Raw genomic sequence first — 13,794 nt, forward strand, 5'->3', positions numbered from 1 at the left:
TGGTCTTAGCGGTTAGAGGTAGAGGCAAGATGAGAATAAGGAAAAGATCTGGAACCGATGAGCCTACCTGCCATGCCGAACGTACACTAGTAAGCTTGACGTCCTAGTAAGCTTGACGTATGGTGCTTATTATTCTTGAATGTTATTATGTAATTTGTAAAGTGATATCTACTATGCTTCGTTGTTTAATCTGTGAATTGAAATTTGCTATGCCTCGTTTGAAACCGGTTATGATTGCAGCAGTTAACATACATACAGATTTAATGTATTTGTAACGATTAGAAAAACAAAATTACAAAAGCGACTAACATTAACCAATATTTTATGTTTGTACACACACACACACACACATATATATATATTATATTATAAAAATCCAATCAACCTAAGAATTAATAAATAAAATAGGATGACACCTACCTTATTCCATAAGTCATGCAAGAGCGCTTTCGCGAGTTACTGGATATTTCTGTATGAAATGTTTCGCGATCACAATACTTCCTTTACTTCGCATATGGAAGTAAAAATGTAAAATAAATGTTTTCGAAATAAAACTGAATTAAAAAATATATATATTTACTAAGGACTAGTGGTTGTTTGATTCACTAGTTCTAAGGTTCTTGGTTCTTAACCGAGTAAATAATTTCACGAGTGAAGTTTTAAGGAATTAAGTTATGATTTTTAGTTTCTTTATAGAGTATTTTTTCGAAATCTGTTTTATCATTTTAAAGAGTTTAATTTTCTCTTTTAATTGGTAATAAAAGTCAAAATTTCTTTTAATTATTTATATACTGATAAATTTTCCATTTTTAATATAAAATCAATGAATCGATTCGATTCAAAGTTTTTGATTTATATATATTTTTATTAAAGAGAGATAGATTTTTATAAAAAATATTGAAAAATGTAATAAAATTAAAAAAAAACTGATCCACCTCATTAGCTATTTCATTTAAACATTCTATTGATCGATACCGATACGGGGTATTCATATACGCTATTCCCGTTTCTACGTAGACAAATTCATCCATATACATACACATATAATATATATATGTATGTATGAACTCTCAACGTTTTACCGATTACATATAGTTGCTCTCATCGTTTTTGCTTTGAAACATTCCAGCCGTATATATCAAACAAAAGAATAATCTTTTTCATTTTAATATTTATGACTTCGCTGTATGTTTGTAATCAAACGTTTTCATTTAAAAACATCTCATTTTGTTGATGTCTGAATAAGTATATTTTAAAACTCGATTACAAGTAATTTTAGGAAATAGACTGACCGATGGTTCTTAAAATGTACTATTTAAAGAATTGTAATTATACCCTTAATTGAACATTGTATGAAGGTAATAATACCATATAAATACAAACATTACCATAATTGCAAATTATTAATCCGTTTTACAATAAATAAATTTATTGATATTTATTTATTTCTTTTAAATTTTATTTTATACTAGCCGTCCTGTCTAGCCAGAACCTGCACCCTTGGAGTCTAGGCCAGCTCAGGCAAATCCCGGAGCCAATTAAGGGGCTCCTTGGTGCCTCCCGGGGCCAAAGAACTTACCCCATTACCGCAAAGCTCGCTTCGCTCGCCATTCTTCGTTGCCAGGGAGACCGGCGCCATGGACAACCGCAGAGCTTGCTTCGGTCGTCATTCCCATCTACCCAGAGGCCTCCACAGCCTCAAGGTTGTGAGAATAATACAGATAAATAATAATTATAGTATTTAGTTTTTAGAGAAACCTGAAAAAACTAAGTTACAAAATACGGAATAATAGTAACCGTGGCAACTAAAGTACACATACCTTTAACGGCGAAAAATGTACAACATATATCTCTTTTCACGGTGATAGGAATATAATAATGACGTAAAAGGATTAATCTATTTTATCCTTAATGAATATATTTTATTTACAACTTCATTCTCCTTGGGGGGCGAAGAAATAATGAATATTTTTAATAACTTAACCTTCAGGGAAGCTAGGAAATCGGACGATGGCTTAAAACCTTCCCTGGGATAACACGAATGTATCCTGGAAATGAATCGAAAGTAATCGGTCGGTTGGTTCTCTCGCATGATGCAATAACAAATAGACAAACTTATATATATATATATATATATATATATATATATATATATATATATATATATATACATATATATTTCCGAATAACTGTACCTGTAAGATCGGGAGTATATCTGATGCGTACAAAAGTTAGCCTTCAGTCTACTAACAAATGGTAGATACACCGAGCACATAGTCAATGTATGCAACAAGGCAGAAAGGATGATAAAAAGTCTAAACATCATTATGTCATCGCAGAATGCCCCTCGGGCCTCAAAGCGCCGTTTACTGGCGACCACTGTCGTGTCTTCGCTTATGTATGCCGTTCCGGCCTGGTGGCGCTCTATCGCCATCAGGCGCAACAAAGAGAGACTGGCGAGGACGCACAGGTGTGTGCTCCTAGGTGTTGTGTCCGCATACAGGACAGTATCCTATGCCGCCCTGTGCGTGTTATCGGTTACACCTCCTATTGACCTAATCGCAAAAAAGAGGGTGGAGAGGGCACAAGGCAAGCCAGAACAAGAGGTCAGGGATGGCGTTTATAATATCTGGTAGGAAAGATGGTCGCAGGAAGCTGTGGGTCGATGGACGAGAACCCTCATCCCCAACATCAAGCCACGGTTGTCGAGAAGATTTGGTGAGGTTGATCATCATCTATCGCAGTTTTTTACAGGACATGGTTCCTTCAATAACTACCTGCACAAAATAGGCAAGAGAGAAGAGCCAATTTGGAACTACTGCAACGAGATAGATGATGGTGAGCACACCTTTTTTGAGTGCAATAGGTGGGACACACTTAGACATAGTAAGGCACTCACAGGTATAACTCCAGAGACAACAATAGACTACATGCTAAGAAGCGAGTCAAACCGGAATAATTTTGCTAGTTTTGTTAGAGAAGTTGTTCTACAGAAATACTCCGATGAGAGAAGACAAGGTATTGGCTAGAATAGGACTGGGTGGACAGCCTTGCTGGTGAGGTCCAGCATGCTGCGGTGTGTTGGCACTGATGAGCCACCAAGGACTCCACGGATAACAGTCAGGTAACAGCACACTGAATACTGAAGGGACCCGGCGAACTGGGTCTGGCGTGGTGTCCAAATGGGCAATATTAATAAAGAACTCTCAAAAAGAGCTAACCGGTAGGCCGACCCTGCCATGCCGGTATATAGCCGGTAGGTGGGGAGGCCTATTTGAGTTTAAAGACACTCCCCTGGGCGGCGTAATACCAACAAGTCGGTCCGGCCCAGGGTAGCTGAGAGAAAAAAAAAAGTCTACTAACAAATAACCCGTTTGAATTTTGATAATCGGACGATTGTTTGCAGAAATATTATAAGAGGACCCCCATTGCACCATCCAAAACAGAGTCCCGGGGCACCCGTTCGTTGCCGGTTGATGGTAATGATCGATCTAGTCTCGCAAGAGGTGTTCGCATCCACTCCCCACTCTAGTTTCACACCCAGTCGCCACAGGAAGCCCACTATTGTTAATTAGATTTTTTTAAATTTAGTATTGTTTTATTTAGCGTAAATTTAATTCTGGTATTTTTGTAATATTATTCATTTGATTGATTGGAATTATTCAGTTCATTAATTCATTAATGACTGTGATTCAACCGGCAAATCTCAACCACTACTTATATTAATATATATATTGAGATTTATCGAGATAAAATGTATCTAAAAACCTTCTCATTTATGCCAAGAAAAATGGGTAAAAATTTGGTTGGTATTGATCGAGTAGTTTTTTTGTTTATCCCGAACAAAGAAAAACCCTCTTCCTCTTTATATAATATTATAGATATATAGTGAAATTTGACCTGAATAGATCTTTTTGAAGCGTATTTCTAAGTAGCAGAAAGTGTGTAAGTAGTGATTTATAAACTTCATTCTCTTCGGACTGACCTTGTAGCTATAGCTGAGACTTGTCAAAGATATTGAAGTCAACTGTTTTAGTAGCTTGTCAACCATCACTGAAGGACGGCTGACTGAGAAACCAGCATGAATAATGATATGACAATAGCCGTGTCAGATGCAAGCCAAGTTATTTACGTAACTGCTCTGGTAATCGACTCGTGATATTAAAATTTATTTTTATTTTCCTTTCTAAATTCCATTTGCTGATTTTCTACTCTATAACTGGCTAATTTTTATGCACTTAAAAATCTGATGTTGACACTACATGAGTTCTTTGTTCCTTGTATGTATATTAAATTACATATACACATTTTTGATGCGCTTCATTTATTTCTTTTGAAAGTGAGATACGAACCTCTAATTCTTTAATAAAAGTGGACGGTTACACAATTGCAAAAATATTAGTTTTTATTTATATCAAATATTTATACAATTATTAATTCAACAATCTTACCTGAAATATTAGTCCCTTGATTACTCTTTAAATAAAGTGTTTACCAAATAAGCCAATAATAAAAACTGATTATTCTACACCGAAAAGTCAAAATTAATATTTGTAACCGGTATACAGGAGTTCATTAATCGGAGTAGTTTAATTATTATTAAGTTTTATTTATACGACAAACCAGAAATCTAGTATATTAAATGCACAAGTGAAAAAATATTTTCAAGTCATTTTAAACTGAGTACAATTCAAAAATTTATTTTATTTTTCTGTCAAAAAATTAAATAAAATGATTTTTTTTTAATAAATATACAATTTTTAAAAGAATTTGCTAAAAAAATCCAAAAATAATGCGTTTCTAAATTTTAATTTTCAATTAATATTAAATAATCTGATGTTTCACTAAATTTATTATGTTTATTTTATTTCACTTCTAATTTTATTTCACTAATAATTTTTTTATCAATGAACTATTTATTTATTGTAATTTTTTTTTTACAATCACGGGTTAAAAATTATTAAATCAATATATTTAAAAAAAAAAAAAAATGTTTAAAAAAACAAGAGATGAAGTCTGATTCGAATCAATGTGCCTTCCCTTTAACATCCAAATATATCATTCAATGAAATTTTAATTTCGATTGAAATCAAAAAGGGAGGTGCACAACTAGTTGTTACAACAGTGTTAAATCCAAAATTTCAACATTCTACGCCTAATCCGTTTTGAGTTACACGAGATACATACGCACATACATACGTACGTACGGACGTCACGCCGGAATAAGTCAAAATCGATTCAGGGATGGTCAGAATGGATATTTCCGTTGAAATATGAAAACCGAAATATTTCGCGTTCACAATACTTTCTTTTTTGATGTAAAAATTAATGTATAAATTTCTCTTTCTCTGTATTTAATTTTCTAACATAATATTAATTACACATGTTTTTACAGATCTTGACAAAGTATGTTAATTTTGTTTAAGCTGAATAGCATGATTATTCACGGTTTATAAAAATGTTAATATCATATTCTAATTTGCGTTACAACTTGTTTAATTCCATTTTTTTAACGTTTAACATTATTTATACGTTTGACATTATTAATACTCGCAATTAATATTATCTTGCGTACCATTTTATTTTTTGGTTGAATGCCAACCATTGAAAAATTGCTCATTAATCTTTTTATATAATTACACATTTAAACACATATTTCTTTACTTAAAATTAAAATAAATTTATATAAAACGTACATTATTTATAATAGTGTAATTTAGTATTAGATAGATATCATAAGAAAGCTACCTGTTGTAATGGGTACCATTATTCGACTTCCGGAAAATTTCGATATATCTTCGCGTTTCAAATCCCCCAAACCCCAAAACCACCGTCACTTCAGATGTTTATACACACACACACACACACACACACATATATATATATGTGAAATATAAAAAATGAGATATATATATATTTCACTTTCTAGTCGACACGATAACTGCCGTAATTTTGCGCCAGTCATTTTCAAATTGATACATAAAATATAACAACTCAAAATCTCGGTCGAGTTCGTTAAAGGGCAAAATTGGACCATGGGAGTGGAAATTGTGGGGGGGGCTTTTTCGAAAAAATAAAATACTGCTATAACTTTCTTATTAAGTAAAATATCTAATTCGTTTAAAGTTAGGAGGAACTTTAAGGGCCTAAAACCTATCCGAATAAAGTTTTTGGGTATCACCAACCATTGGTCCAGAGGGTGGAAAAAAATAGGGTTTTGAAGATAATAAAAATCATACCTCTCTTAATAGACACGGTATCGAATCGGTTTAAAGTGATCGTTAGTCCTCTAAACATTACTTAAAACTTTTGGCTGAAATAATTTTTAATATAACCAACCCTTACGGCAAGGTATGACCAAAATGTTACTGGAATTGTAATAAGATGAAGCTTGTCGTATGCTAAACACGTGGTAAACATTGTGGTATGGAGTTTTTCTTAACTTTTAGGTGGAAATATTTTTTATTCCCTTCTTAGCACCGGTGAAATCTACCTACGCCTTCCGGCCTGCCGAAAGGGATTTTATTTTATTTTATCTGTATCAGTGGAGGAGATCCTTAGATTTATGGCAGTTGTTAGATAACGAGTCCATTAGGAAAATATTAAAAACAGTATTTTTGATTTATTATTTATGTTTAAAAATTTTGACAAAAGAAGTATACAGTGTTCATTTCATTTCATTTTCCCTATGCATTAGAGAAAGTATTTTATTATTTTTGATGTTTACTAGTGTTTTTATTATTTTTAATATACGTTTTTACAGTCTCTTTAATAATGAAATGAAATAATTTAAGATATTAATTTTGAAAACTAAATTTTAATATAATATAATTAAATTCATTTTAATATATTTTTAAATTTAGTTTTAATTTTATTATACAGTGTTACCCACGAGGAAACGCTTTGTTTTCGAGTTACGGCTAGCGAAAGATTTCACCCGAATTTCAGCTCTTCTAACAAAAAGAAAGCTTACTGTAATTTTTATGACTTAAGTTAAGAAATAAAATTGATGTTTTCTTACGTAATTTGAGCTGGTAAATAGGATAAAACAGGTTCTAGGACTGTAACTCCAGTAGTTTTTAATATATCCGACGTAAAGTAAAATTCGGTGTCAAAAACTAGTTATTTTTTAAGTTTTTAGTAAAACTGCTTTGTTAAACGACTAACAAATGCAGAAGATTTACTAATAAAACTTGTAAAGGATTTAATTTTGAGAAAATTAATGTAAATACAACCTATAAAAAGTACATAAGAACTTTTAAAAATAAGTTTTTTATTAAAGCAAAACGGATGAAAAGTTGACAGAAAATCTTATTCAGCTCAGATTACATAAGAAACCACCAAACTTTATTCCTCAATTTGGCTCCCAAAAATTACATTAGGCCTTCTTTTTGTTAGAAGAGTTGAAATCCTGGCGAAATCATTTCGCTAGCCGTAACTCGAAAACAAAGCGTTTCCAGACCTATGTTTTTATAAAACTTTTTCATTATGTTCACCAGTAGAACGTGTCCTGAAAGTTTCTTCGTTTCTTCGTGGACACCTGTATTTTTAATTTTAATATATGTTGATAGGACCTATCATATTCTTTTTTCATTTGAGTTATGGAGACTAGCTAATTTTCTTCTAACAATATATTTATATATATATATATATATATATATATATATATATATATATATAAATCCAATTATTATAATTATAATTCCGATAATATATAAATCCTTATAGTTTACTGTTTCTAATTTCAAAACTAATATCATCCATTTTACATTAAGTTACATTAACTGAACTCCAACGATCGAATGACTTTTATCAAAATAAAATGAATTATGCTTATTTTTTAATATTCATTTTATGTATTACCGTATCAAATAGCAGTTAAACTAAAATTACAGCTGATATTTAACGACATTATAATCCTAAGTTATCAATGATGTTGTATATTTTTTAAATATAAAAAATGATGTATGACTATTTAAATAAAAATAATAAATCCGATCTCCGTGATAGATCGGTAGCGTCTTGATTTTCATCCGTTGATCCCGATTAGGCATGGGGTTTTACGTGCTCTACAAATTTCCATATTTATTTTCCCTTGCACAAGCTTGTAACTTGTAACCACAGAAGCTTACAAATTCTGTAGTAAATTAATCCTTCAGTCACAAAGAAAAAATAAGAAAACAGTTAAAAATAAATTAATTAATTATATTTTAAAAATATCTATAAATAAATATGCGGTTATATTTTTAGACAATTAACATTAATAGTTGTAAAATAAAGAAAATAGGTATAAATATAAATTAAAAGAAAGAACATAAAATAAAAAATATAAAGTTAACAAATAAAGCATTTGTAAAAATATATATATATATATATATGAGGTGCGACAATAAAGTAATGAGACTGATTTTTCTTTGCAAGATGTGGCAACCCTGCAGCTTGCGTAGGCACACCATCTTTGACCTTGGTCTATAAGCTACTTAGTCCAAGCGGCACATTGATGCAACTGCTCAGTCGTGAGTTGTGCTGTAATAAGTGAACACGTGTTTGTCTCTCTCGTTACAGAAATGAAACCGCAAAATATTGCGCAACGGTATGCCATTTCTTTTTGCGTTAAATCGGGTGAAAACGCGACGACAACTTACGGTAAGCTTCAGAAGGCTTTTGGAGAGGAGGTTATGTCAAGAGTTCAAGTTTATCGGCGGCATAAAATTTTTAGTGATGGCAGAACGAATGTTGAAGACGAAGACCGCAGTGGACGACCATCAATCTCACGGACAGATGTTAACTTGACCAGGTTGCGTGAAATCGTACGATCTGATAGAAGATTATCCGTGAAAATGATCGCAGAAGAACTCAACATCGATCGAGAAACGATTCGTCTAATATTAACTGAAGATCTTGGTACGAGAAAGATTTGTGCAAAAATGGTCCCCAAAAATCTCACACAACAACAGCAAGAAACACGGATAAATGTGGCAGCCGATCTGTCAGAGCAAACGGAAATCAATCCAGATTTGTTGAGCCGTGTTATCACTGGCGATAAAGGTTGGTTTTTTCAATACGATCCAGTGACAAAACGCCAAAGTTCGCAACGACGCTCAAAGGGATCACCCAGAGCAAAAAAACTCGCATGTCAAAGTCAAAAGTGAAATGCATACTTGTGTGCTTCTTCGATTCCAAGGGAATTGTTCATAAAGAGCGGGTGCCTCCTGGACAAACAGTTAACAAAGAAATTTTAGAAAGACTTCGTAAACGAGTTCTTCGTTTTCGTGCCAACATTGCTGATAATTGGATTCTGCATTACGATAATGCGCCATCCCATACTGCTCTGTCAGTACAGAAATTTTTAACCTCAAAACAAATTTCAGTACTACCACAGCCACCTTATTCACCAGATACCGCTCCATGCGACTATTTTCTATTTCCAAGAGTCAAAATGGCGGTCAAGGGACACCATTTTCAAACAAAACAAGATGTCCAAAAAGCTGTGACGAGGGTCTTGGAGGCTATTACAGAAGATGAGTTCCAGAAATGTTACCATCAATGGCAGAAGCGTTGGAATAAGTGTGTGCAATCAGAGGGGAACTACTTTGAAGGAGACAACACTAAACATGAATAAAAAGGTAAGCAACATTTTTTTTCACATCAGTCTCATTACTTTATTGTCGCACCTCGTATATATATATATATATATATTTCCAAAAAAAATTAACTTAAAAAATAATACAACGTAAGTAAACGTGAGAAGTCCAAGCAGAATCAAAATTTTAGTTCTTAATCCAGTTTTTATCACCTAAATTAAGATTACAAAATTCAATAATTACCTTTTAATTTACAACATGAAGACTAGATTAAAAACAAATTTATCCATTGTAGTGTGAAATTATTTTTTAAATTCTCTATTTCTTTTTTTTTATAACCTCCGGGTCCACCGTTAGGTATTGCTTCACAGGATGAGATGAATGATCTTTAGCGTGTGTGAAAATGCCATGCCTGACTGGGATTCGAACCCCTGACAAAAGGCGCTTCATGGTCCTTGGGTCCCCTTTGTTATCAATGATTCTATTCAATGACAGAACCCCCTTCTCCCCTTTCTAGCTGCCTCTTCCATATATGAAATACGTTCGATTCCTGTCCAGCTACACTCCCAGGTATTTTGTGGCTGTACTGCAGATTATAGAATCGCCTACACAGAAAATGATAGGATTCAGCCTCCGCTGGCTGGACATCAACACCAACTTTACCTTTCCTCCGCTAAGCGAAGACCATTGGTGGACAGCCATCTCCGTACTACCTCGGCAGCTTCCTCTACGGTAGTCTTCAGCTCATCTTCAGTTTACCTACTAACCCAGGGCTAAATCGTTAGCATGTGACCCCGGCGTGGCGCCCTCCGGACATTTCTCCCTGAGCACCGCGTCAAAAGCTATGTTCCACAGGGTAGGACCTGATATCGATCCTGTGGAACACCTCTCACCGCAGTGAACCTTCCTCACAGTAAAATATTTTTGGATTATTCTTATCAAATATACCGGGACTTTTCTAGTCCTGAGTTTGCGGATTATCGCATCCCACGGGATCTCGTTGAATGCATTAGGTATATCTATAAGCATAGCTATAGCTAACTTTCTTGTCCTCCAGGTGCCCTGGATTAAATATTATTTTGAAAAATTAATAATCAGTTTTTAATTTATTTTTATTTTTTATTTTAGGTGGGTGATATAATTTACTTCATGAATTCTATGGTGTTCAACTTTTAAATGTAAGTATTTATTTTTTTTTAGGTCTTTTATGGCACTAATGTTAGTTTCAATCTATATATTTTTTTTAATGAAAGATTTTATTCAACACTGAGATTTAATTTTAATAAGACATATAATAAATGAATATACCGGTATACAAGGGTTTATTTATTTATTACTCGTCCGATAACTGCACGCCTAAGCAATTTCAGCTACTCTACTCATTGTTTTTTTACAAGAAATAAATTTTGTATCGAATGAAAAAATATCTACATCGACCGTGAATCAAAATTAGAAACTTCCAGATGATGGTCTGAAAAATAATAATTTGAAACATTTTGGATAATTTCTAAAAGTAAAGACGTTTTCCACACGTTTACGTCTGTAGGAGAATTGGTAATGGATTTTACTTTTATGTATATTTGTTTGTTCCCTTCTGTAGCTTCACTGAACCGAACAATTACAACCATCTTTTGATTAGTAACAGGTCATCAATCTGCAAGTAGCACAGGCTATCTTAAATTGTATTATCTCCTCTATGGTATTCCTAAAACGAAAAAAGGAAACACTTTATGCCTCTTGTAATTTTTTCGAAAAATTCATCGTTCATCGAGATTTAAGCCAAAAATGTTCTCGGTAAAAGGAAGCAGGAATGCATCACGACTAGCGCTCACTTGGCGCTGTATGTTGCCGGTATGCGTCACTGATAATGTCGGAGTATGATAGGTCAAAACCTGTGCGCGATTTCTCACCTATTTATCATTATACACGTTAGAACCTGTTTGAGTTGCCTACCTCTCGTCAAATATTGCATTTAATTAAAATAATAATTTTAATCAACCGACAAGCATATAAGTTACCCACACGTACATTATCATTCATTACCATTCAAATTTCTATTTACAGAAAACATTTCTTAAAAAATAAATATTATTCTAGTATCGTATCTAGATGACTACTATATTGAATGGTAAAAACGGAAAGAACCCCCTAAATAAAATAAGTATTAAAAAGCAAAAACTCGACTTCTAATTGTCTAACTATATACCAATCAACAGGGATTTTTATCATGACAGAATTGTTTCCCGGAAACCGATTGTGGCGTATTTTGAAGTACGTTTCGTAGATGAAAACGTATATGTTTTAAATTCGCAATTAGGTGTAACAATTGTTTAAATTATGTTTTTGTGCAAAAAAATTCTTTTTTTTTGCTTATAAAATGAAAACCGTTGAAGCAATGACATTACATTCAATACAAAAGTTGTAGAAAATTGCAAAACCTGTCAAATGAGATGTTATGCGTTTTGATTAACGCATTTCCCGCCGAAAAAAACGGAAAAATTGCAAAAAAATGGTTATTTTTGCGAAAATTTCCAACTTGATTGTTTTAGCGTTTGAAGCAACAGCCTTTGGGAAAAATATAGGTAATGTCTTAGAATATATGTGCACAAGCTGGATTCTACCGTTTGGGAATATATGTTTGATGCGAGCACCGTACTGAAATTCGCCGCCGCTGACAAATACCCCCACTACCTCGCGCCGAGCGCTCGCATGAAACACTCGAGGTTCAGGTGCATTTTGAACTAATTCAATGGCATTCAAACGAATGGAAATACATTAATGAATCGTTGTTTAGCTTCTCTAGTTTTCGAATCCGTCTTTAAATTTTCATTTAAGCGATCTTACGAGATTGAATGAATGAATGGTTTAGAATGTCTAGTGTGCACAAAATATGTACAATCCAAATCCGAAAGAATCCAGCTTCTCCATACATATTCCATAAGAAATCACCTATATTTTCCCCAAAGTCTGTGTCTTCAAACGCAAAACCAACTAAGTTGGAAATTTTCGTAAAAATAACCGTTTTCAGCACTTTTTTTGACAGAAAATGCTTTATTCAAAACGCATAACATCTCATTTGACAGATTATGAAATTTTCTACAACTTTTGTATTGAATTATTGTCACTTCTTAAACGGTTTCCATTTTATAAGCAAAAAAAAAAACATTTTTTGCACAAAAACATCGGTTAAACAATTGGTACACCTAGTTGCCAGTTTAAAACACGAGACGTACTTCAAAATATCCTGCAATCGGTTTCCGGGTAAAAGTTTTGTCACAAACTCAGTCCTTTTTGAGAGCTCTATTTACTGGTCTACTAGAATAATTATGAAAAACTAACAAAAGATCGTTAAACTAGTCTCTTTTCATACAGGCATTTTTTCAGGATACAGTAAGTTATTCTGCGATGTGAAATTTAATATTACTTCTAGATTTTATGTTGCATTCGGGTGCCTAAATAGGCTATATGAGATGGTTACTTTAATTTCCTGCAGTTTCTTAAGACTATGTATAAGATTATATTTTGTTAGGAGTTACGACCTGATTATCCGAATTAAAAATGTGGCGTTGTAGTAATTTAGTTTTTTCAGTCTAACCCACCTGGTCGGTCTAGTGGTGAACTCGTCATCGTAAATCAGTTGATTTCGACTTCGAAAGTTTTAAGGTTCAAATCCTATTAAAGGTAGTTACTTTTATAAGAGTTGAATACTAGATCGTGGATGCCGGTGTCTTTGGTGGTCGAGTTTCAATTAACCTCCCATCTCAGGAACGGTCCATTTGATACTGTACAAGATTTCATTTCATTTATATTCATACATACTATCCTCTGAAGCAATGCCTTACGGTGGTTCCGGAGGCTGAACAAAAAAAGAAAGTATTTAAGACTAACAGGCACCCGAAAACACCATAAAATAAAAGTAATATTAAATTTCACATCGCACACTGTATCCTGAAAAAAATGCCTGTAAGAAAAGAAAGACTAGTTTAACGATTATTCGTTTTTCATAATTTTTCTAGATAGATGGTACAATTATATGTTTTTTATATATAGGTAGTCGGGTTTTTAGTTTTTTAATACTTTTTTTATTTAATATTCATAATGAGAAAATTTAATTGTGTCCGATAAAGTACCCTATTACTTTTTTTTTTTTGTCTTCAGTCATTTGACTGGTTTGATGCAGCTCCAGCTCTCCAAGATTCCCTATCTAGTG

General features: G+C 33.1%; 1 protein-coding gene across 9 annotated transcripts in view; it reads left to right on the forward strand.

Annotated features, from left to right (window-relative positions):
- The window catches only part of pHCl-1 (pH-sensitive chloride channel 1), a 1,039,090-nt gene that overhangs the window by 488,067 nt on the left and 537,229 nt on the right, over window positions 1-13,794 (forward strand). For all 9 annotated transcript variants that reach the window (XM_075374857.1, XM_075374859.1, XM_075374858.1 and 6 more), the window contains exon 2: window positions 10,713-10,762. The gene's annotated coding sequence lies outside the window, so the exon portion shown is untranslated. The remainder of the gene's footprint in view (window positions 1-10,712; window positions 10,763-13,794) is intronic.

This window comes from Lycorma delicatula, chromosome 9 (assembly GCF_047948215.1).
Source record: "Lycorma delicatula isolate Av1 chromosome 9, ASM4794821v1, whole genome shotgun sequence".
Classification (NCBI taxonomy): Eukaryota; Metazoa; Arthropoda; class Insecta; order Hemiptera; family Fulgoridae; genus Lycorma; species Lycorma delicatula.